The following is a 24,532-nucleotide window of genomic DNA, read 5'->3' as shown; positions in this document are numbered from 1 at the left end:
GCTGAGAATCTCTCTTATGTAGTGTAAAGGTGGGGTAGCTGTCTCGCTTGCCACTTGCTCTTGTCCAGCAGTGGTCCTGGAACAGTCCCGAAGGGGCCGTTCCAGTTCATGCAAGTTAAAACAGCCCTAAGGTGGCTCTGACTTGTGCTGGGGCTGAACCAGCCTCTGTCTACTCTGTGGATCGGCGAGGTGGAAAGGCTGCAGAAAACCACCACTGGCCACCCCCACCCTCACAGGTGCACCAAGAGCATTTATTTGGGGGTGCCTGAGCTTCTGGCTTGGCTTTCAAGAGCACTGAAGAGATGCTGCTCGCATTGATTTGTTTACTGCGGCATTATAGAAACTGCCACCGAAGCGCTATTGTGTTCAAACTGCTGAGTGATTCCTAGAGTTTGCGTTGAACCGGTTTTGTAAATTTTATGATACGTCTCCCATCATAACTGTGTGTCAGTCAGTTTGCGTATTACAAAGAGATTGTCATAATAAGGGCAATCATGAGAGACACAGGCGTCTTCTATCACAGAGAGGAAGTTTGCTTTCACTGAGAGCTTTACAATGGAGAGGCATGGAGTGAGTTTCTTCCTTCCTATGCAGCAGAATAGTGATAAGTGTCTAGCAAGGCATGTGATTAGGGCAGCGGTTCTCAGCCAGGGGTCCAGGGCCCCGTGGGGGGCCATGAGCAAGATTTCAGGGGGGGTCTGCCAAGCAGGGCCGGTATTAGTCACTGGGGCCCAGGGCAGAAAGCCAAAGCCATGCTGCACGGTGCTGAAGCCTGGGGCCCCGAGCCCTGCCATCTGGGACTGAAGCCAAAGCCTGAGCAACGTAGCTCCCCCTTGGCACGGGACCCCAGATAATTGCCCTGCTGGTTGCCTAGGGTAACCAGGTGTCTGGTTTTAGATTGGAACACCTGGTCAAAAAGGGATCCTGGCAGTTCTGGTCAGCACCGCTGACCAGGCCGTTGACTGTCTGGTTGGCAGCGCCGCCGCGTAGCGGGGCTGGCAGGCTCCCTGCTATCCTCCGAGCCGCGCGACTCCTGGGTTGGGAAGCAGCCGGCATGTCCGGCTCCTTCCCTTAGGGGCGGCCAGCGGGGTCTGCGTGCTGCCCCGCCCACAGACGCAGCTCCCATTGGCTGGGTCAGGGCAGGGGAGGAACTAGCATGACTTGCGAGCGCTCAGCAGGTGGCTATTGAGGGGTCGCGTGGCGCACCCCTCTCCGGCTGCTGCCCGACCATTTCTCCTCATGTGGCTGGGCTCAAGCTGCAGCCCGTGCCCTGCAGCGAATCGCGGTCTGTCTGTCCGGCCCCATTGCCGCCACCCAGGAGTTCGAGGTGTGTGTATCCCCGTCTCCCAGTGCTGGGAATGGGGCTGCATCCCATTCCCCCTCACTGCATCCTTCCCCGTCCTAACCCCCTGCACCCCCATCCCCCCATCATTGCATCCCAACCCGCCCCCCGCACTCCCATCCCCCTCACTGCATCCCTCCCCGATCCCATCCTGTCCTGCCCCCTACACCTGCCCATCCCAGCCCTGTACCCCTTTCAGCGCTCTCCCACCCATCTTCTCCACCTCCCAGAGCCGCCACCCCCATGTCCCTCACCCCCCAGCCCTGTACCCCATTCACCTCCATACACTACTGCACTCCCATTGTCTCCAGACACCCCTGTGCCCCCCCCCACATCCTCATGCACCTGTAGCGTTCTGTCTCCCCCTGCATCCCCATCCACCCCACATGCCCCCTCCCACACACCCCTTCCTCTCTCCTTCACTGCCCTCTCTCAGCCCCACCCTGCCCTTCTCCTTGGCCTCTTTCCCTCCCCATCCTCTCTCCTCAACCTTCACCCCATCCCCCATATTTTCCCCTCCAGCCCACCCTCCTCCCTTCCCAGCTGGGTGATTTAGGCAGTCCCTGGAAAAGTGTATGAAACCGTGTCTGTGTGTAGGCAAGTGTGTGCATGTATGCATTGTATGTGTGTAAGAGACTGTGTGTCTTTGTATGGGGAGGTGTGTGTACTGCCGAATGTGGGTATACCTGTGTGAATAAAATTTGTGGCCTAACTCTTTGACTTTTATTCCTTTTGCTGGCTTGCGCAAAAAAAACCTTGATGACATAAAATATGTGTGTGTTCATTTCATAACAAGTTTTTAAAAGAGAAGGGAACGCTAAAAGAAATGTATTATTTCTTAAAAAGTGAATGTTGACTAGTAATTGCAGAAGAACCAACGGATCAGACGTTTCTCCCCACCTTTGTCTAGCTACATTATAAACTCTTTGTGGCAGACTCTCTGTTTTTATGTCTATGTCCCTCACCTACCACCCTGGAGCCCTGATCTTAGTTGGGGTCTTTAGGCACAAAACAACAATTGTAATAATAAACAATGTGGAAGTCTATGTGTTAGTGCATGCTAGATGTGGACACATGAATACACCTGTGTATCTGCATGTAGGTGTGGGAGTCAGTTTCTACAGATTTATTTATATAGGTGTATGGACAGGTGTGCATTTCTGTGGTTGTGCTCCATGGATTTGTATTTGGGATTCAGGAATGGGCCTTTAATGGACCCATTGTAGCTGTGATAATGTGTGGTCCTAATTCCATACCTAAAATTACAGTAAGGTTAGTGATCAAAAAACATGGAGCTGGTTACGAAAAATGGGACGAGGGGAGGGAAAGAATCATGAAAACCTTTGTGAAATTTCATGTTTTTAAAAATTACACTTTTTGACTATTTTGCTGCCAGCTCTAGCGTCCTGTAACAAATAAAACCTGAACTTAGCATAATACATCTGTTCAAATAATAAATATGCCTGTTTGGGCCTTGCAGTGATAATGAGCATGTGAGAGAGGGTGGGGAAGAGCAAGCGACCGGGGTGTGTGTGTGGAGTGAGAGGGGGCGGGGCCTTGGGAAGGGTCAGGGCAGTGGGCGGGGCAAGGGTGTTCAGTTTTCTGGAATTAGAAAGTTGGCAACCCAATTGCTGCCCCTGTCTTTCATATACAGAAAATAGAGCTTTTATAGCAGGTGGGGGTGGCGGAGGAGGATCAGAAAGAAAAAGGTTGAGAACCCCTGGATTAGGGGATACTGTATGTGGTAACTGTTGTGAAGAGGACATGGGCAGAGTTTTAAAAAAACAAACAAACCTTGTTGCCTGTGCTAAATTGTGTGTTTTCGGGCCCTGTTCATACCAAGCTGGGGTGATCCTAAGTGCAGAAATAGATTCTGAGTGATAAGAAAATAAACATGAGCAATCCGAGTTGTGTGAACACTATTCTGGAATCTGTGTACTAAGGCATCTTCTGTAAGAGCAGGGACTCAATGACTCCTCATTGCACAGACTCCTTAATACCCCAACTAAACAGGAGCGTGGTCAAACTTTAGCAGCAAAGTAAGGAAATGACATTGATAAAAAAGCTTTAGAAAGGAGGTGACCAAAAAAGGGAGATACTGAGCCAGACAGCACATGGCTCAGTCACATGAAACGTAATGGCCTGAAGTTAGAAAAATGTCTTGTGTTTGCAAATCTTTTCATTCCAGTGCTGATTTTTCAATTAATTTCTAAGGAAAGCTTCAAAGCGAGGGCATAGTCCTGCCTTATGGCACATCAGTCAGTTACAATCTTGGCAAAATTAGAGCTCATGCAACTTCATCAAAGGCTGCTAAATGTATACTCCAGGAATCTAATCTTTAATGAACAATTACCTTAGACAGATGTTAGCACAGCAAACGATGGGCAGATATAGAGTTGTTTCCCTTTTCTGGAATATGGAACAGCCTGATTTTTGGAGTATTGTGCAGACAGGCTAGTTAATATTCCCCCTCCTCCCTTCCCGTTTGTTAGCTGGGAAGTTTTGTGTTTAAACATAAGGTATCTTAAGAAAATGCAAGTTCCTTTGTGTTGAGTGAACATGCCTTCTCTGAAGGAAAACACAGTGCTTGGTTTTGCTCAAGGCCTCATGATGCTTCACCTCTAGCTACAGGAATGCATTCATCTGTTTGAAGAACTGGATTTAATTATTCAAAAGCTAATGATTGGAACACATGTAAAGTTTTTCCACTTAAAGGCTAAATACTCTCCTGATAAAGACTGAAAGATTTTTCTCTTCTCCTCAGAGTAGCATCCTACTCTCTGCCCTTTTTTTTACAGTGATAACTAGTCTGGACCTTGCTCCAACATCAGTTTAGTTTAGTATTGTTTAATATTTAGAATACAACACATCTGTAATTTCTTTCCTATATATTCTCCTGCCTATGCTTTTAAACTGTCTTTGTCGTGCAGTATATAAGATAGTTTATCAATTTCATCTGTTTGCTTATGAATTGACGTCCCACACAACTCCTGTTTGCAGAACAATTTGTGTCTGAAGAGAATTTCTCATTATCTGTTGAAATAATCTTTGTCTGTATGAGGAAAAGATAGAAGAAAAAACATGCTTTGATGTTCTTTTGGTCAAATGTTTTCATGTCCTGGAAGAATCAAGGCTTTCTATCTCCTTATTTTGTGAAGTTGTTTTTTTCCCCCAGACAGTGCAAGCATCTGGCACTGCAGGTCATGTCTGATACTGTGCGACAAAAGCAGCCGCACAACGTTCAAAGCAATACTGATGGTGGATGTGTTAACGAGCGCACAGTTTACATCAGATTGGTTTAATGATTCAGTGCAGCTGTGTTAACCTCATTATATTTCTGAATTAATGATTTAGGAGGAAGTTTGTTGTCTTTTAAGCAACAACCTACTTACAATATAGTAAGATACCATGATATACTGGAATGTGAATCAGTTTCACATCAGTCTGCACCATCCCCTCTAACAATAAAACAGTCCGATAGCAGCAGGTGGATATGAAAATGAGTCCAAATAATTAATATGCCAGTTCTGAACACAGTTTGTGCAATTGTTTTAGATTAATAGTCTCCCTATTTCCTTTTTAATTTTAATGGGAGTAGTATAAATAGGGTGACCAGATAGCAACTGTGAAAAAACAGGACAGGGGGTGGGTGGTAATAGGCGCCTATATAAGAAAAAGTCCCCCCAAAATGGGACTGTCCCTTTAAAAACAGGACATCTGGTCACCCTAAGTATAAAGCTTTTGAACAAATGTAGCTCAGGCCTCATTGCTTTGTTGGAATTGTAGTTTGGGCCCTGATTCTCTCCTATGGGCCAGGTTCCCCAGAGGACAACATCTCCCACAATGCAATCTGAAGTTCCCACTGACCAAGCTGTGTGGCGCATCATGAGTCACATGACTGTGGGTGTATTATGGCAAATGTTGTCGGGCCAGAAAGCTTGCCCATAGGGGAAAATGGGGGCATCAAGTTCCCAAACTATAACCTCCATGAGACCATGCACCGCTATGGGAAAATGCAGTTTAATATTGGGCTGACTCAAAATGAAGCATGTCAGGTCAGTTAACCAAAAGGAAACATTTCGACTTGAAAATGTCAAAATGTTTTAACATTTCCACATCGATGTTTTTCAGAATTTACATTCTGCAAGCATCTGTGAAATTACAACTTTTCATCCTGATTTGGGAGGAAAATAAATGCTGAAATGTCAGAACTTCCTGGAGGAAGGAAATTCTGAATTTTGCTCAGCTCGGTTCATAAGCAACTCAGATTGAAACTAAACCTTAGGCTTGAGATACATCACTACTGCAGTTAGACCTGTGTGGCTGGCAGTACTTTCATCCTCACTGCATCCTCCTTAACAAGAGTAGCCAGAGGATTCTCCAAACGTTCATTCTTCTGTTATTGTGGAGGATAAAATAAATTAAATAGCACATAGCTAACCAATTATCCTTTTTTTGTTTAGCGTTAGCACAGAGGGTGCATTTTGTTTAAAGAAATGATGCATCTTTTGCCCATTGGAACATATTGTAATTGTTGATTTACATCAGCTGACATAAAGGCTTATCGGAGAGTGTGTATGTGCTCATTGGTTTCTGTTGTGTCTAGGACTAGCAGTATTGGATTAGAATTCATAGAGAAAATTGAATGCATGTCGTCGGTAGTCTGCACAAGCCTTTCTCCTTATCAGCCCATTTATCTATTCTATTTATGTTGAATAGCACTTTTGCTATCACTCTTTTTGCATTTTAAAATTGCAAAAAGGGGAATTTTAACTTTTTTTGATTCAAAAGCCATTTTATGATCTCCCCCCTCCCCACGCCCCAGTAAATGTATTTAGTTTGGCTGTATTTAGACCTATTTTTATTTTTAAAAAACACTTGAATTTCATGTTCTGTATTTTGTTACAAATATTTCACACATTTTCTGTTTGGCTTTGACAGTGGAGTTTTTGCATGCTTATAATGAATCAACATGAGGCACTACACAATCAATTAAAAGTCTGTCTCCTTCCTCAGGAAAAATTCCCCTGATAGGTGGTGGTGAAACTTTTATTCTAATGATGATACATAGCAATCAATTAATGTGAATCTCTAATTCCAAAGCCCTAATTATTTTTTTATATGATAGAAGTTATTGAAGTATTTCTGACACTTTCACGGGCATCTGCCAAGAAAACTAAGATGTGGGGCGGAGGGGGAAACCTGCTTTCAGAAAAGTTCATTTTGTAGCTCTTTCCATCCTCAAACAGCCTGTATCAAAATTGGCAGTAACACCTTGATCTGCCTAAAATGCAGAACATAATTTGATCCGCGAATGCAGAACAACTGATCCATAATTTAAAAAGCAGGACTTAATCAGAATGGAGGGAGGAAGTGCCTTAGGGTACCGTCCGTATGCTAGGCAGCAAGTCACTTGCCCAGGTGCTTTTGCTGGTGACTGAGGATTCAGGTCACCTGAAGATGTTTTTATAGAGATATCCCATCTCCTAGAACTGGAAGGGACCTTGAAAGGTCATCGAGTCCAGCCCCCTGCCTTCCCTAGCAGGATCAAGTACTGATTTTTGCCCCAGATCCCCAAGTGGCCCCCTCAAGGATTGAACTCACAACCCTGGGTTTAGCAAGCCAATGCTCAAACCACTGAGCTATCCCTCCATGTTTTTCAGACCATGATAATCTCTTTTGGAAGGTGGAATGTGTGACATTTATACTCCCTCTAGGTGGGGAACTTCTGCTCTTCTTTATAATCCAAGACATGCTCCAAGTCCTGGCTTGAATTAACAAACGTGGCAAGTTAGTCCTGCTCCATGCTTCCGAGCTGCACATCTGAGCCTAGGGACTTGGGGATGCCGTACTCACTCACGGCCAGATAGTACCTAGTTCTCAAAGGGGGTCACAGTCAGGGGGAGGAAAGTTGGCAGAAGGGTTTGTGTATGATGCCTTCCCTCACCCCTTTTGCATGGCCCATGTGAGGGTCAGGTGCAGTGGCGGTCCCTGCACTCAGGTGGGTGAAATTCTACACAGACACCTGCGGGAGGAGGAAGAGCCCATGCAGCTGGACTGGCATATGGGGGTGGCAAAGATGGGGGGGGGGAATGCAGCACTCCATAATGGGGTGGAGTTGCAAACATGCTCCGCCTGTGTTCCACTGAGCTTTAATACTGACTAGCGACAGGAGAGCGTGAAAGAATGGGACAGGTGGATTCCTGCCTCTCTCGATCTTAGATCTTGCTTGTAGGAGTTGAAGCAGCGATGCAGACTTTTCCAGCTATGGTAATTTTAGAATAGTTATTTCAAGGAAATCTATGCTGGTAATTTTTTGTTGTTGCCATGACATTTGTTAGTTTTTTGGTTTTTTTTTAAAGACAAATTATTCAGTAGAAACCTCATCAACCTCTGCATTTAGGCCCTCTTTGCCACAGGCAGCGCAGCCCAGCAAGTCGGCTCCGTCTCATATGAAATCCCGCTAAATTTCTTAAGAAAAGAGCACCCAGGGGGACGAGACGCACCACTCACGTTCTCGAACATCTTACGCTTGTCACTGAAGCAGAGTCAGTTTCACCAATGTGATTATCTCTGCCACTGTCAAGGAGGCAGATGCCTCTGTTAGGAAAATATCATCTGCAGCCTGTCATCTGTGTTCTATAAATGGCACTGGACTGGTGTATGCAAAAGCCAAAATTTGTTTAGTTGCAAGTATTAAAAAACAAAAAAACAAAAAACCCTCCAAATCTGACAACATAACAACATGGTTATCGGGAAATGGTGTGTACTAAATGTCCAGGGTGCAAATAAAAGGCAATCTTATATTCCCTTTTTTATCTCTCTCTTCCACATTCACTTGTCAGTCAGGTTCCTATCAACAGACCATAAATATTCATTTTTTCCTGCAATAGTTTTCACCCAGTATTTGCTTTCTTCACATTCTAGCAGCAGCAAAACACTCTTGGCTGGAGCTGTGAATTTGGGTGTACAAGTCCTGAATAACCTGAAAATTATTGAATAAAATGGTTCATTTGTTTTTTTATTTCCCCCTTAGGTATTGACTAGTATTCACCAGTCCAAAGTTAAAAGTTAATTGGAATTTAGTTATTGATCCTTGTATTCCTACACCAGACTCTGACATTTTTATTTATTTTAGCATTTTAATGTATATTTTAGCAACATTAAGAAAATTGACCAAAAAGTTTTAGGAGCAATAACCTTCTCAGGAACTAAGCCTTTGAAAATTAATTTTCTGTTCAGTTTAATTTCATGGATGCACAGTTTTCATTATGTTTTGGCTAACTGTGTGGCAACAAGTGTTTGTTTAAAAAAAATGCACTACAATTAATCCTGTAAGTGGATGATTATTTGTAACAGCTTGTCCTAACAGTAAGGAAGATGTAATATGAAACAGTTAATTAAAAATGAAAATGAATTACGAAGGTTTAGACAAATAGGCAGAACTAAAGAATAGCCAAGCTGTATTCAGCCTTGAATGATGCAGAAACTGATCAATCATACAAGAGATGTAAGAATTAGAATTCCAGGCTCCTATAGAAGAAGGTACCTGAACAGACATCCTCGAAGTGGCTGATTCCAGCATCTCCCACCATCATGGTGCCTGTAGTTTATTGGCGAAATCCCATAGAGCTTGTAGGCTGGAGTATATGGTAAATAAACTCTGGTTCAACTGTTTGAGAACCATTGGACTAACTTAATCATAGCCGATATCTACTTTTGAGTAGCAGGTTTACTCTGCTGACGGCTAGTAGGTGTCTGATGAATATTTCAAGCCCTATTCTGTGTACATTGCAAAACATTTTTATAAAATAAATGGTGCTTAATGGGAGTTAAATGCTATGGAAATTTGAAATAAGTAACTTGTTGACAATTTAAGACTATGAAGCAGTGGTTACTAAGCAAGAGAAGCAAAGAAAAGCAGGCAAGGCAGCTAATATTGCTGATAAATGATACTAAATCTGCAGAGATGTAAATAATATACCAGACTATCTTTATTTCAGACTTTAGTGTATTGTGAATTTGGCATAAGCAGAGCTTCCATGTTGTACATAAACACTTTTCCACCCCTCATTGTTTCTTTATGCAGAGCCTGCTATGCTAAGCAGAGCCCCAGTATGCTAAGTAATGCTGCAATGATGTATAAGTATTCTGACTAATGCTTCAGGCACTTTGGAGAACAGTTGTGTTTACTGAAAGCTGCTGGGTGATATCTGGATACTACTGGAAAACCTCTAGGGCAGAGGTTCTCAAACTGGGGGTTGGGACCCCTGAGGCGGTCACAAGGTTATTACATGGGGGAGTCACGAGCTGTCAGCCTCCACCCAAAACCCCACTTTCCCTCCAGCATTTATAATGGTGTTAAATATATTTAAAAGTGTTTTTCATTTATAAGGGGGGGTTGCACTCAGAGGCTTGGTATGTGAAAGGGGTCACCAGTACAAAAGTTTGAGAACCACTTCTCTAGGGCAACTAAAGAAAGTAAACAGGGAAATCTTTTTCACAGGTAAGAGGTGCGTTTTATAACAAAAAATTATTTTGCTCATGGATAAGGAGAAATTGCTGAGGTACTGCTTGGAAAAGTCACTAGGCCAAAGCCAGAGGACAGTGTATTCCCATAGATACATTAGTGCAACATTGCTTTCTGTCCTCCATTTTCAAGGAATATGGAAAGGAGGCCTTAAAAATATTCAGAGCCTCATCGGTAAGGACTAGATTTCAGAAACTGACATGTATTTGGATTAAATGGGAACATTCTGTTGCGTCAGTAGTTTGGTAAAATTCCATTAAGGCGTCTGTTATACCCCACTCTTCTCACATGTTTACAGCTTTTTGAATAATTTTGCTGTGAGGATCAATGCATTCACAGCTTCACCTGACTTCAAGGCAATTGGGCCCATGCATCCAAGGGCAACATTGGATCTGGGGGCATAATCCAATCCTATGTACAATGTGACCATATTAAGTTTCTGTGCAACCTTAACGATTTGCATTTCTTGTCTTCTGACTACTTCATATTAATCATGTGAGCTGGGACTCTCAAAGGGGCCCAAGGTAGTCACGTGTCCACCACTTACTGAAAATCACTGGGTGTGCAGGGCCCACTCCCTTATATCCATTTGAAAATCACAGCTGGATCCTCTTCCTTTAATTTTACTGTTGGTTTTTTTGTTTGTTTGTTTTAAAGAAAAAATACATTTCCCCAAATAAACAGCCAACATTCAGTGAAAGGACCCAGTTCTGCCCCTCTGTACTTCCTCCATTCTGTTCACACACACACGTTTAAAATGTTCTCCCTAGCAACTGCCTCTCCTTTACCTCACACAGTAGACGCTTAATCTAGACACCGTGTTGAAACTGAAGAGCTTAGTCGGATTTTATTAATGTGTGAAACACAAAGAACTAATTGAGACACAGGTTTCAGTGTGGTCCTTTCAGGCGCGGCTGGGGGAAGCTGGCTTTTGTTTCACCTGGTGGGGGATTCTGATGCTTGATAGCTAGGCCCCTACCAAATACATGGTCCATTTTGGTCAATTTCACCAATTTCACGGTCATAGGATTTTAAAAATCATAAATTTCATGATTTCAGCTATTTAAATCTGAAATTTCATGGAGTCCAAGGTTGGGGTCCTTTGTTGTCCAGTGTATGGAAAGGCTTGTGGGGTCCTAACAAATTTAAAATATCTATATTTTCTCTAATCTCATCATCAACCCCCTCCCCAGTAGTTGCAAAACATTCGTCACTCAGTCACAGACAACTGCAAGGTACATTGGCCTTGGCCAAATCTCTTTCAGCATTTCCTTTGTTCCACTTTGCCAACACAATTCTGACTGATCACCAACTCAGGGTACATCTATACCCAGCCGCTAGTTCGGCGGCTGGCAATCGAACTTCTGGGTTCGACTTATCGCGTCTTGTCTGGACGCGATAAGTTGAACCCGGAAGTGCTCGCCGTCGACTGCGGTACTCCAGCTAGACGAGAGGAGTACCGCGGAGTCGACGGGGGAGCCTGCCTGCCGCGTGTGGACCGAGGTAAGATCGAACTAAGGTACTTTACTTTATTCACGGAGCTGAAGTTGCGTACCTTAGTTCGATTTGGGGGGTTAGTGTAGACCAAGCCTCAGATGACTGCCAATTCAAATTATTTACAACTTGGCTAAATGCAGTTTTTCACTCTCTATGCAAACCAATACTATCTAAATTCAAAAGGAGCATCTACATTTTTTATTTGCAGTGTTTGCATATACATATGATTTGTTGGTGCACAGAGATGATTGTATGCACAATAATATTTTCATGTACTCGCTGGGTGGTTAGCGGTCCAGCTATCCCAATTGGACACGTTTGCAAGTGTAAATTTGGATTCTCCTCCCCCCCCCCCCCATGATTAAATGCTTGCATGCACAAAATTGTACACCCATATAAAGAGTTAAATTTTTAGACTGGCTTTAATCAAGCTTTCGGTTTTGTGGGTGCCATTTTGCAGCCCCGATTTTTTTTTTTTAATTTAAGGCCAGAACCTAAGCTTTTGGATCATAGGGTCCAAGGTTGGGGTCCTTTGTTGTCCAGTGTGTTGGCAAGATATTCACTTCTCATGGTATTTTTTTACCCCAATATAACTTTTCACATCCATTTAATTAATTGCATAGCTTCTTATCTGTTCCTATTTGAGCCAAGAAAATTCACACTTCCTTTGTTAAGGCAGTGGAGGAATGAGGCTGCCCTTCAGTATTGGTGAGATATAGCATGTGAGGGTGATGATATTCTCAAACTTTGTGTATACGATGTCATACACAGTGTTTTTGTTCAAAGAGAAATTTAGAATGTGAGGGTTAGTCCCAAAGTGGACCATTTGCGGCTCCGGTTTGACAGAGGAACAGAATTTGGATCTAGATTGTTCTCAGTGATACCTCATGACAGAACAAGGAGTAATGGTCTCAAGTTGCAAGGGGGCAGGTTTAGGTTGGATATTAGGAAAAACTTTTTCACTAGGAGGGTGGTGAAGCACTGCAATGGGTTACCTAGGGAGGTGGTGGAATCTCCTTCCTTAGAGGTTTTTAAGGTCAGGCTTGACAAAGCCCTGGCTGGGATGATTTAGTTGGGAATTGGTCCTGCTTTGAGCAGGGGGTTGGACTAGATGACCTCCTGAGGTCCCTTCCAACCCTGATAGTCTATGATTCTATGAATTTTGGAAAGTAGGAGAGTGGTAGAAGAAGGAAATCAGAACCTGGAAGACATAACGGAGGTGCTAGTGAGGACATGATTGGGCCTTTCAACATGACTAGAGAGGCCTTTGTCTTGTACTGGGTGAACTGTTGGGCAGTAAGAGAAGCCAGTCTGAAGAGGTTTCAGGGCAAACTAAAGGTTGGGAAGAGCTCTGTGCAGAGAGGAGATCCCTGACTCAGAGTTAAGGAGGCACTAGGAGAAGTTACTACAGGTGACCGTGTAATGAAGTTCTGCTCAGGTTTTCCAGTGAGTGTCTCTCTTCTGAACTCCCTTCCATTCAGAGTACAATGAATTTGCAATGAATGCCCTCCTCCGATGTATGACTGGCTTGCCTGGTTAGCATCTGACAAAATTAACCAAGTGACTACACGGGGGTGGTTGAAGGTTATTGATTTATAAAATCAGAAGATCACTCCCTTGTTCTGTTATCTGCAGCACTAGTCATTTCTCTCTCTCCCTCTTTTTAATTTGAAACCTTTTGTCTTTAGTATCGCAAAACCCTGGGTGGTCAGTTCTCTATATGTGCACATGGGAACAACTAATTTAAAGTCACCCTTTCTAGTAAGGGGGTTGTAATTATGGTGAAGTTGCTTTGAAACTACACAATGATTATGCTTTTGGGTATCTGGAAATACCACTAATTCAGAAGTAGAAAGATTGCTACATGACTGGGGATAATTACAGTGTAAATATCTTAGAATTAATACACCATGATTCTGAAAGTATATGTATTAAGATGAACTTCCAAGTAAATCAGACTGTTAATCCTCTGCTTATATGATTTAGTGCTGATAGTATTGATTGATATTGAAAAGCAAAACCACAGTGTGCTTACATTTCAATTTCAGTATAACTGCACTATATAATAAGGGTATTGTAATCAGCGTGACTTCAAACAGTTTCCAAAATCATTTAAATAAGTACATAGAGGAAAAGCTATTGTGAGGTACATCTGCTAAGTCAAATGAGGGAGGATTTCTGAAGTTTCCTTCTGTTATTGCATGAAGCTAAGCAAGGAGACCATATTTTAGAGTATTATGTCAGACCTCGTCATGAACTCCACTAAAATGCCGTCTTCTTATATCTGATCTAATGACTTTACACTTCATGAACTAGCGGAAAAAACACAAGTTGGCTAATTTTCAAATCATTTGAAGTGTATTGGTCAGTCACAATATTGACAAGCTAACTGCTACACCAGACTGGGCCGGAGAAGCTGTGTCAGCAGTGATTTGTGGTGCTCGGAGTGCGCTAATACATGCAATTGACAATGTAGATACAGGGTCATTTGCTTCTACAAATGATTCACTCTTAAGATTTGTGTCAGAAGCACATGCAGACTTTTAATTGTCTTGCCAAATGAGCGGTAACAGACACTTGCTGCTTTTCAATGCAGTGGTAGCACACAACGTTCCTTTCTGCAACATACTGCTAGTTTGCGTCTGCTGATATTGTCCTTTGTGCTCCCTTGTAAAAATCTTTCCCAAGGCCATTCCTCCTGACAGCTCTTTCTGTGCTGGCACTGAATCAAAAATCAGGTTTGTTGTGTTCCTTCCTTTTGTGAATCCATGCTAAGAAACTCAAATGTGGAGGCGTACACCTATCCATTCTGATTAGTGGCTCCAGGCTCTTCCCCTTTTCTCAAGTTGATCTCACATCTTTAGCTGTTAAGAGCCACCGCAATCTAGATCCTCCCTGAAATCCAGTCTTCGATTAGCTTTTCTCCAGTCCCCGTCCCATGTTTCCCAAGAGATTAAACAAACGCTTCCTTCAAAATTCCAGGACAGATACAATCCTACTTGACAGTTTTGTCAGCCTACATCGGCTTCTGTTTTTTTATATGCTCTTCTGGAATGACCCTGATTTCCTTTGTTTCTTCCCCCCCCCCCCTTCCCTAGGGAAATTGTTGTCTCCTTCACAGCCCATGCACTGTAAGAAAATATCTCCTGGTAATCACACTTCTCTCATTCTCTCAACTTCCCATTCAGCTTGAATCCTTTCTCTTAGCTTCAGAACAGGGCTATATTAGTATTCAGATTCCTATTACAGTTAATGTTACACTGCACAAGAGTGTTATAGTATGTTAATAATTAGTGTACTATAGCGCTCTGAGATACACTTCCTTCCCAGCTCTGGGCCTTTGTCTCAGTACTCCTGCTATCCATGTCTCCGCTCTCCTGACTTCCCCATGCTACAATGGGCTTCCCCCCCACCATATGTTTCTTAATTACAAGTTAATGGTCGTATTTCATGCTGCACTGAAACATTCGCTGAGCTGACCTTGCCACACCAGGTTTTAGTCTCCCTTGGCTTCTGCTTTGATGCTCAGGTCTTTCTCACTGACTCTCATAGAATCACAGAACTGGAAGGGACCTCGAGAGGTCATCTAGTCCAGTCCCCTGCACTCGTGGCAGGACTAAGTATTATTTAGACCATCCCTGACAGGTGTTTGTCTAACCTGCTCTTAAAAATCCCCGATGATGGAGACTCCACAACCTTCCTGAGCAATTTATTCCAGTGCTTAATCACCCTGACAGGAAGTTTCTCCTAATGTCCAACCTAAACCTCTCTTGCTGCAATTTAAGCCCATTGCTTCTTGTCCTATCTTCAGAGGTTAAGAAAAAACATTTTTCTTCCTCCTCCTTGTAACAACCCTTTACATAATTGAAAAATTGTTATCATGTCTTTCCAGACTAAGCAAATCCAATTGGTTCAATCTTCCCTCATAGGTCATGTTTTCTAGATCTTTGATCATTTTTGTCACTCTTCTCTGGACTCTCTCTAATTTGTCCACATCCTTCCTGAAATGTGGCACCCAGAACTGGACACAATACTCCAGCTGAGGCTTAATCAACGTGGAATAGAGTGCAAGAATTACTTCTCGTGTCTTGCTTACAACACTCCTGCTAATACATCCCAGAATGATGTTCCCTTTTTTTGCAACAGCTGTACACTGCTGACTCATATTTAGCTTGTGGTCCACTATGACCCCAGATCCCTTTCTGCAGTACTCCTTCCTAGGAGTTTCATTTCATTCACATTTTGTATGTGTGCAACTGATTGCTCCTTCCCAAATGGAGTACTTTGCATTTGTCCTTATTGAATTTCATCCTATTTACTTCAGACTACTTCTCCAGTTTGTCCAGATCATTTTGAATTTTAATCCTATCCTGCAAAGCGCTTGCAACCCCTCCCAGCTTGGTATCATCTCCAAACTTTATAAGTGTACTCTGTATGCCATTATCTAAATCATTGATGAAGATATTGAACAGAACCGGACCCAGAACTGACCCCTCGTTATGTCCTTCCAGCATGACTGTGAACCACTAATAACTACTCTCTGGGAACAGTTTTCCAACCAGTTTTGCACCCACCTTATAGTAGCTCCATCTAGGTTGCATTTCCCTAGTTTGTTTATGAGAAGGTCATGCGAGACAGTATCAAAAGCTTTACTAAAGTCAAGATAGCCATCTCTTACTATAAGCAGCCCATTCGGCTCCAGTACTGAAAGCCGTGGCCTTCTAGCAAAAGCTATTGTGTGGGTCAGCCCTCGCCAACATGCATACACAAAATGGCAGCATCCATGCAATGGTGTTTCATCTGGTAAAGGCTGCACTGCTATTGGCTGAGGGGCAAATGGCCTGAGTGGGATGCCTGACTGACTGGCCCATGCCAGGCTGCTTCCTCTATCCCCCAATTTACACCGAAAAGGTTGGCTGCAAGTCTAATGGCCTTTCCCGCTCATGGCAGATGAAAAGAGGGGAGAAGCTAACACCGGCAACTTCAGCGCTGCTCCTTTTGATAGCAAGGACTAAACCGTAGGGTTTCATGTCTGTGTTGTAATCAAGCTGCGACTGGTCAGCCATTAAAACAGAGCAGGTGGGTGCTGCCGTGTGAGAATGCCGCCGCAACCCCAGTTTAGCCATGCTTGTCTATCAAGTCCCCGTAACATTCCAGCATGTTCATAGCTCCTAAAACCATTGGCTCCAACGGGCACGTGACTCTTAACAGCCCGCCCTAGACAAATGACTGGGAGACCATAAAGAACTCTGCCACCTGCTGCAGCACTTAAAGTACCCAGGCTGTTTGGAAGTGGCAGGCTTGAGCTCCGCTCACTCGTAGAAACCCACATCAAGCAGATAGGGAAGCAGCATTTTCTCCTGAAGTGACAATTGTGGCATGAATTCCTGACTCCGTTAATTGGACTGCAGCGGTAAATGTGAGTGGGTGCACGTGCCACACAGCATGACCGAGGAGGACTACGATGTACGAGAAGGGAAAGGATGCAGCTTTACATTTAGGGAGAGAATTTCATGCCACCATTGTGACAGAACCAAACTATGGAGCTTTCCCAGCGCCCATAAGGAACTTCGATGCATCTGACAGCTCATTGGCAGGGCAGGGCTGGAGCGTGCTGTGTAGGAGCTAGAAATTAAGGATTGGTTCTGCAGAAGACTGACCTAAAGGTGGCTACAGATAGGTAGTTTGGGAAAGGTAATAGAATTGCATGATTCTGGTCAAACTGTGCTCTCCTGCATGGTCACAGTAAAGTCAAATTGATAGACGCATCACGGAACACTGGGCAGATTTCAGAGTTAACCAAAAGCAGTTTGGTTGTAGATGAATGCCTGGACTGTCCAGAAAATCAGGTTAAGTCCAGAAATGTAAGCACAAATGATGTCCCAGCAGGAGAAGGAAATGTGTCCACAACTGCATTTGTAGACAAATTTAGGACGTTAGATGTGAAAGACAATTTTTGTTATGTGGAGAGAGATCCCATGTATCCCCACAAGGAAAGCTAATGCGCAGGCTGGAAGCAGCACTGTTGTATATAATTTTCTTTGACCCAGGGAATAGGTATAGCATTCTGCTTGCAACATGTGCGATCAAAAATACAGCATTTAAAGAGGCTTAGTTGCTATTTTCTTCCAGATCACAGCTCTACTACACAGCCAGAGAGAAGGCTTTAGCCAAGCTTAAAAAGAACATTGCAAACAAATGAGTTGAACTTTCCAGATTCTATCTGAATAAACTCAAAATTCTGTATGTTCTGGGATCAGACACTAGCGCTCGGATTATTTGATACAATACAAGACAATATTCAAGAGAAGGATTCTGAAACGGAAGGAAAATATTGAGTGAAACATAGTTTGTGAATTTAGTCCCTTTCATTTTTATCTTCATCTCACTGAAGGCATATTTTGTGCAAAGAGTGTCTCATTCCCCACTGATGGCTGGACTGTAAGAGGATAACTACCAACTAATGCTACCAACTAATGGAGTTATTTCTTTAGTTCAAGTGATAGAGGTCTGTGCTGGAGTATTATCTGTTCCAGATTCAAAACACCATTTACAACCTGTGTTGGGCTCATTGTGGATGAGTACCAAGAGCAGAGATTCGATGGACTTTGCAATAAGTACTATTAACCTATATGCTGTTTAAGATAACTGGGATGGCAGAAATCCACCTGAGGTCTTAAAAAACCCTCAAAGGATTGTAGTCTAACTATCTAGGCCTCCAGAATTTTAAAAGGGGTAGAGTTTTGTGAATAAGTTTCAAATTCTGCTGTTTCCACATGCGGTGGCTTGCTGGGAGTCAGTGAAGTGGTCCAACTGCTTTCCCTCAGGTCAGGCAAACGGGGACAGGAGGAATTTCTGCTAAGTAGATATTCAGGAACTCTGCTTTAGGGACCCACAAGACACAGTTAGGATTAGGCTTTGACACAGCTCTTTAGGGATTATTTGGGAGCAATAACTAGCATCCTGGGCAGTCACTGGTGATTTTTAAAAATCTCTATGATTGAAAATTGGCATGTACCCCACTGCAGAAATTGGAGCACAGCACCCCGAGTTCCAGCACCACTGGTACCAGCTAATACCTCGACTTAGTTCAGATCAGCAGTGTGAACCATTGTTGGTTCAGATAGTACAATGCTCACCATACCTTAGATAAGCAGCTTGGTTTCCCCAATATTTGTAAGTACTTCAGATTTTCCAAAGAGGCAATGCCCATCTTCAAACGCCCACCATATTTAAATAGATTAAACTGAATCCATTGTAAATCCATGTAAAATGAACGACAATCCTCATGTCATATTTCAGGCAGTCCGTCATCAGTTGCTAACTCCATCTTAATGAGGGAGTTTCCATGTGTAAGGAGAGCGAGTGCTGGTCAGGAGCTGAATTTTGATGGGGGCGGGGGAAGCCTGGGGTTGAATTGCATTTAAAATGTCATGAGATTTTTTTTTTCCTGTTTTTCAACCAGTTCCAGAGTGAATTGATTTTCAATCGTGTTTGATTGCAGTGGTACCAGTGAAGCAGTGAGGCACTGCACATCAGCAGTAAAGGTTAAAGAATATAGTCCTTTGTGATTTGCATGATATTATCTGCCATTCCTAGAAATCAAGCAAAACACACACACACACACGCCCTCAAACTTGTGAACGTGCAAACCGGATATTAGCCGGATAACAAGATTTTGAGTTTTTAATATTGCTCTGGCAGACCTACTGCCTGACAGCATATCAGGAAGGAGGAGCCGGGCAAAGCCATGTGGAGAGAATTGCACAGATGGGTCTTGTTATCATTAAGAGGATTTGAATGTGTGGCAACTCCAGAACAGCTTTTAAAAAAAATTAGCTGTAAGTGTTTTGTAATACAGAGTACACAAATGGGTTCATTACGCTGCCCAGATGGCTAACAAAATTTACACCAGCAACTGGAATGAATCATGTGGAAAACAAAGCAGCTAATGAAAAGAAGCACCAGGGCTATTTACTGTATATGTGCCTAACAGACCTTTATAGCTACCAAATACAGTGAAAAGGCAAACTACAATAGAAGAATATACACAGTCGCTCTATCTGCAGTCTATGCCACAGGCATTTCCCTGAAATATAATGTGTTATGGTCCCTTTTACCTGTGCAGAACCCTATTGAAGCCCACTCGCTGTGAATATGAAGTACCATTAATGCCCATCACGTTATCCCTTGCCACCTGATATATTTTTTTTTTCAGATTTGCACTGACTGGAACTGCTTCAAGTTTAAGTCTTGGAAACTTTTCATTTGCTGTAAAGACACCTGATTCAGCGTGTGTTCTGAACACTTCCTTTTGTTGTATTATTCAGAAGTTCCTAAAGTAATGCGCACGGTATGATCCCAGCAAGAAAACTCAATGTACAAGGACCAGTGACTTCAATGAGCTTTGGATCAGGCCTATAGGAGGATGTACTTTCAATAGCCTTACTTCTAGAGCCAACGTTCCGTGTGCGCCAAGTGTCACATATGAAGGATTAATGTATTTACACAAGAATGGCCATACACGATCAGACCAATGGTCCATCTAGCCCAGTCCTGTCTTCCAACAGTGGCCAAAGCCAAATGCTTTAAAGGGAATGAACAGAACAGGGCAATCAAGTGATCTATCCCCTGTCGTCGTCCAGTTCACACATCTGGCAGTGAGAGATTTAGGGACACCAAGGTGGCCATCTTGGCTAATAGATAAGTTCATGAAGGATAGGTCCATCAATGGCTAATTCTTTTTGGAACCCACTTATAGCTTTGGCCTTGACAATACCCCCTGGCAACGAGTTTTATAGTTGTGCGTTGTGTGAAGAATTACTTCCTTTTTGTTTTTTTAAACCTATTTATTAATTTCATTGGGTGACCCCTGATTCTTGTGTTATTTGAAGGAGTAAATAATGCTTTTTCTCCACACCATTCATGACTTACAGACCTCTATCATATCCCCATTTTGTAGTCTCATTCCAAGCTGAACAACCCCAGTCTTTTTAGTTTCTCCTCATATGGAAGCTGTCCCATACCCTTAATCATTTTTGTTGCCTTTCTCAATATTTTTTCCATTCTAATCTATCTTCCTTTGAGATGGGGTGACCAGAACTGTACACAGTATTCAAGGTATGGGCGTACCCTGGATTTATATAGTGGCATTATATTTACTGTCTTATAATCTATCCCTTTCCTGATGGTTCCTAACATTCTGTTGGCTTTTTTGACTGCTGCTGCACATTTTCAGAGAACTATCCACAATGACTCCAAGATCTTTCTTGAGCGGTAACAGCTAATTTGGATCCTAGCATTTTGTGTATATATAGTAGAATTATGTTTATCTGTATAATGGAGATTAGGTTTTCCAATGTGCATTACTTTGCATTAATCCACATTGAATTTCAGCTGCCATTTTGTTGCCCAGACGCATCCAGTTTTGTGAGGTTTCCTTTGTAACTCTTTGCAGTCTAATTTGGACTTAACCATCTTGAGTAATTTTGCATCATCTGCAAGCTTTGTCACCTCACTGTTTATCCCTTTTTCCAGATCATTTATGAATATGTTGAACAACACAGGTCCCAGCACAGATCCTGGGGGAACCCACTATTTACCTCTCTGCATTCTAAAATGATCATTTCTTCCTACTCTTTGTTTCCTATTTTTTAATCTGTTACTGATCCATGAGAGAACCTTCCCTCTTATCCCATGACTGCTTACTTTGCTTAAGAGCCTTTGGTGAGGGACCTTGTCAAAGGCTTTCAGAAAGTCCAAGTACACTCTATCAGCTGGATCACCCTTGTCCATATATCTATTGACCCCCCCTCAAAGAATTCTTATAGATTGGTAATGCATGATTTCCCTCTACAAAAGCCGTTTTGACTCTTTCCCCCAACAAATGGTGTTCATCTATGTGTCTGATAATTCTATTCTTTACTATAGTTTCAACCAATTTGCCTGATAATGAAGTTGCACTTATCAGTCTGTAATTGCCAGGATTGCTGCTGGAGCCGTTTCAAAAAATTGGTGTCACTTTAGCTATCCTCCTGTTATCTGGTACAGAAGCTGATTTAAGTGATAAGTTATGTACCACGGGTAGTAGTTCTGCAATTTCATATTTGAGTTCCTTCAAAACTCTTGTATTTCCCATGGTATTTTTTTAAAGATTTCATTCAATCATACTTTAACAATTCTAGACCTTATTCCACCTTCTCTCTCTCATTTTCCTGATATTCTCTCTCACACCTACACATATTCATAGAGAAATACCAAGAATTCATAGAATATCAGGGTTGGAAGGGACCTCAGGAGGTCATCTAGTCCAACCCCCTGCTCAAAGCAGGACCAATCCCCAGACAGATTTTTGCCCCAAATCCCTAAATGGCCCCCTCAAGGATTGAACTCACAACCCTGGGTTTAGCAGACCAATGCTCAAACCACTGAGCTATGTTAAGTTTAAGTTGCAAGAAAACAAGTGGAAAACAGCAATGATGTTTAGTGTTTTGTTTCCTCATCTGTAAAATGGAGATGATGAAACTGAGCTCCTTGTGACGTGCTTTGAGATCTACTGATGAAAAGTGCTAAATAAGAGCTAGGTATTATTATTATTGAGCCAAGACAGTAGTTCTCCTGGAAGAATAATGTACTGCAGACAAAGAGCAAGAGGATGTCAACATCTTGGGCCTTACTACATTCAAAACTGCCAACAGGAATCAAAGAAAGAGAACCTCAAGAAGGAGGTAATTCATGTGTCAAGTCGCCTAGGGAGGGAAGTCAAAGTACAGCTAACCCAGAGAAGGACAGATCCAAAATAATGTCAAATGTATCGTACCAGGACTGGAGAGTTTCCTGGCAAGCATCATCAGGGCTGGGGAGATTGCCTTTTCCAGGATATTAAACCTTTGCATGTGGCCAAAGATACAATGTCTTCTTTTACTCTATGGTACCTTGAGCTTTGTGGTTACAGAGCTAGAGGTATCCATGGGTAAAACTGATAGCCAGCTAAAGGTAAAACAGGTAATAGATTTAAGGTGTACAGCTTCAGTTTCCTCACTGTAGCAAAAGGATGCTTTCTTGTCAATTTTATTAAGCACAGAATTCTGGGGGAAGAGTAGCCCAGTCAGAATCATAGCCAAGGCTCTGAAAACTATGGAAAGATTTGTAGTCTAATGACCATTGGTGTTACAAAGTCTAGAAATTTTAGGTGGGACTATTCTGACTCAGAAGTAATGGGACATAAATAAAAAATATCTGAGTTTTTAGCTAGTGCATTATTTAATGCCAGTGTGTTTGAGCGAATCTGAAAAAGGATTGTGATGGAAGCATACTTGTCCCTGACCACTGTAATTTCACTCCATGGCTGAGGGAAGAGGGAAACTTTTTCTTACTGGCTTTTTGCCATCAGGGGTTTTTAAAATAAAAAGCCAAGAGATGTGGCACCGAGTGATACTACATTTACCTAGTTGAATTTTTTGCCTTGGGAAATATACGGGTAACTGCAGCTATTTTATGCTAACTGCTTAATAAATGGCTTTTGTGGGTATGCTCTTTATCCACAGTTGATGCATTATTTTTGTGCAGTCCCATTAACGTAGGCCAGTATTAACCAGCCTGTTCTTTAACACAACCCCACTCAGCATTTTTTTAGCACCTTGCACCTGAGGATCTTCAAACACTTGACAAACATTAATTTTGCCTTGCCATGGCCCTGTGAGGTATGTAGGGTAAGCGGTGTTATCCTTGTTTTACAGAGGAAAAGCTGTGTTTTGCTTTTAAATATAGGAACACTTCAGGCGTTAAAATGGTCTTGATTTAATAATGCCATATGGATGCTATGCTCAAAGAGTGGTAGACGAATACTAGACATGTATCTGTACAGGAGTGTAGTATATAGGAATTGGGGAGTATTGCTTTAAATAGTTTCTTAGCTTCTAGCATCTTCTGTATTTCAAAACCCTGCCAGTGCACCCGAGTGCATGTGTAACTAGGCCTTACTTATTGAGTATATTTAGTCACCGCAGTTATTTGGGTCCCAACATGGCACTGGTTTCTTCATATTGCGCTTTACTGCATAAAGAGCAAAAGACACAACAAGCAGCTGCTGCTTCAGTTTGTGCCAAATGCAGTAGGCAATCTATCCGTGAGTAGTGCAGCTTCAGTGATAATGAAGGTGCCTAGATTTATTTTCGTACCGAGTGTCGCTGTTTGCGTGGAAGTTCATTCACAGTTATTCTTTACATTCCCGTTTAGGCATGGTTGGGAGTGTGCAGATTGCTTAGCTTGTGAATGTCACTGAACTGCATTTTGGCATATTTTTTGTTCCCCCCACCTCCCATGATTCACCTGATGGGTTCAGCTAGTATTTTCTAGCTGGTTTTTCCTGTTAGTGAACTTATTTTGAGGTTCTGCTGCTGTGAGATTTTCCTCTAATTTTCTATTTGTGCTTATATCCTTCACAAAGTGCACCGAGAAATCACTGCAGTGTAGCGCTCCTCTATGTTTTGTCCTTCTTCAAATAGTGGATTTGATCAGTTTCTGCAAGCTCGTTGCATTAGACTCTGCTGTTCAACGTTTCGCACTAATTGGCGCGTCCGGGCTGTAATTGAGGTCCTTTACTTGTGTCTGTATCCTTCCTTTCAGTGGCTCCCTTAAGTTGTATGACTGTCATTACATCATGAAATAGGAGACAGTAATGTTTTTCTAGTTCTGTAATAAATTCTCTGTCTGACTTTAGGCCATTCATCATGTTAAGAAAAGGTTTAACTACTGCTTTCAAAACGATGACATTGATTATGTCACTCATACATCATTCAGCATTAAAATTTTATTAGAATTTGTTTCTAAGATTGACCCTGGATGTTAATGATCTAATGATTCCTACCGTGCGGAGCATAATGACAAAGTCCAATGAGATCTTTTAACCCAGAGCCTCTCTTGTAAATTGGCATAATGCACCTACTTCCAATGACTTCAGTGCATCTAGGCTGATTTCCACCAGTTGAGGATTTGGACCTTAATTTCTCTATTTAAATTTAAATTAACTGAAAATAAATGTGTTTTGGTGAAGACAAATTGAAAGATTGGGGCAGGGGTCTCAAACTCAATTTATCTTAGAGCCAGTGCCAGTCCTCAAATCCTCCCAGCGGGCCAATGTCACTCATGCCACCTAGAACCCG

This window comes from Emys orbicularis, chromosome 9, assembly GCF_028017835.1.
Source record: "Emys orbicularis isolate rEmyOrb1 chromosome 9, rEmyOrb1.hap1, whole genome shotgun sequence".
Classification (NCBI taxonomy): domain Eukaryota; kingdom Metazoa; phylum Chordata; order Testudines; family Emydidae; genus Emys; species Emys orbicularis.
Note: the sequence above shows the minus strand (reverse complement) of the source record.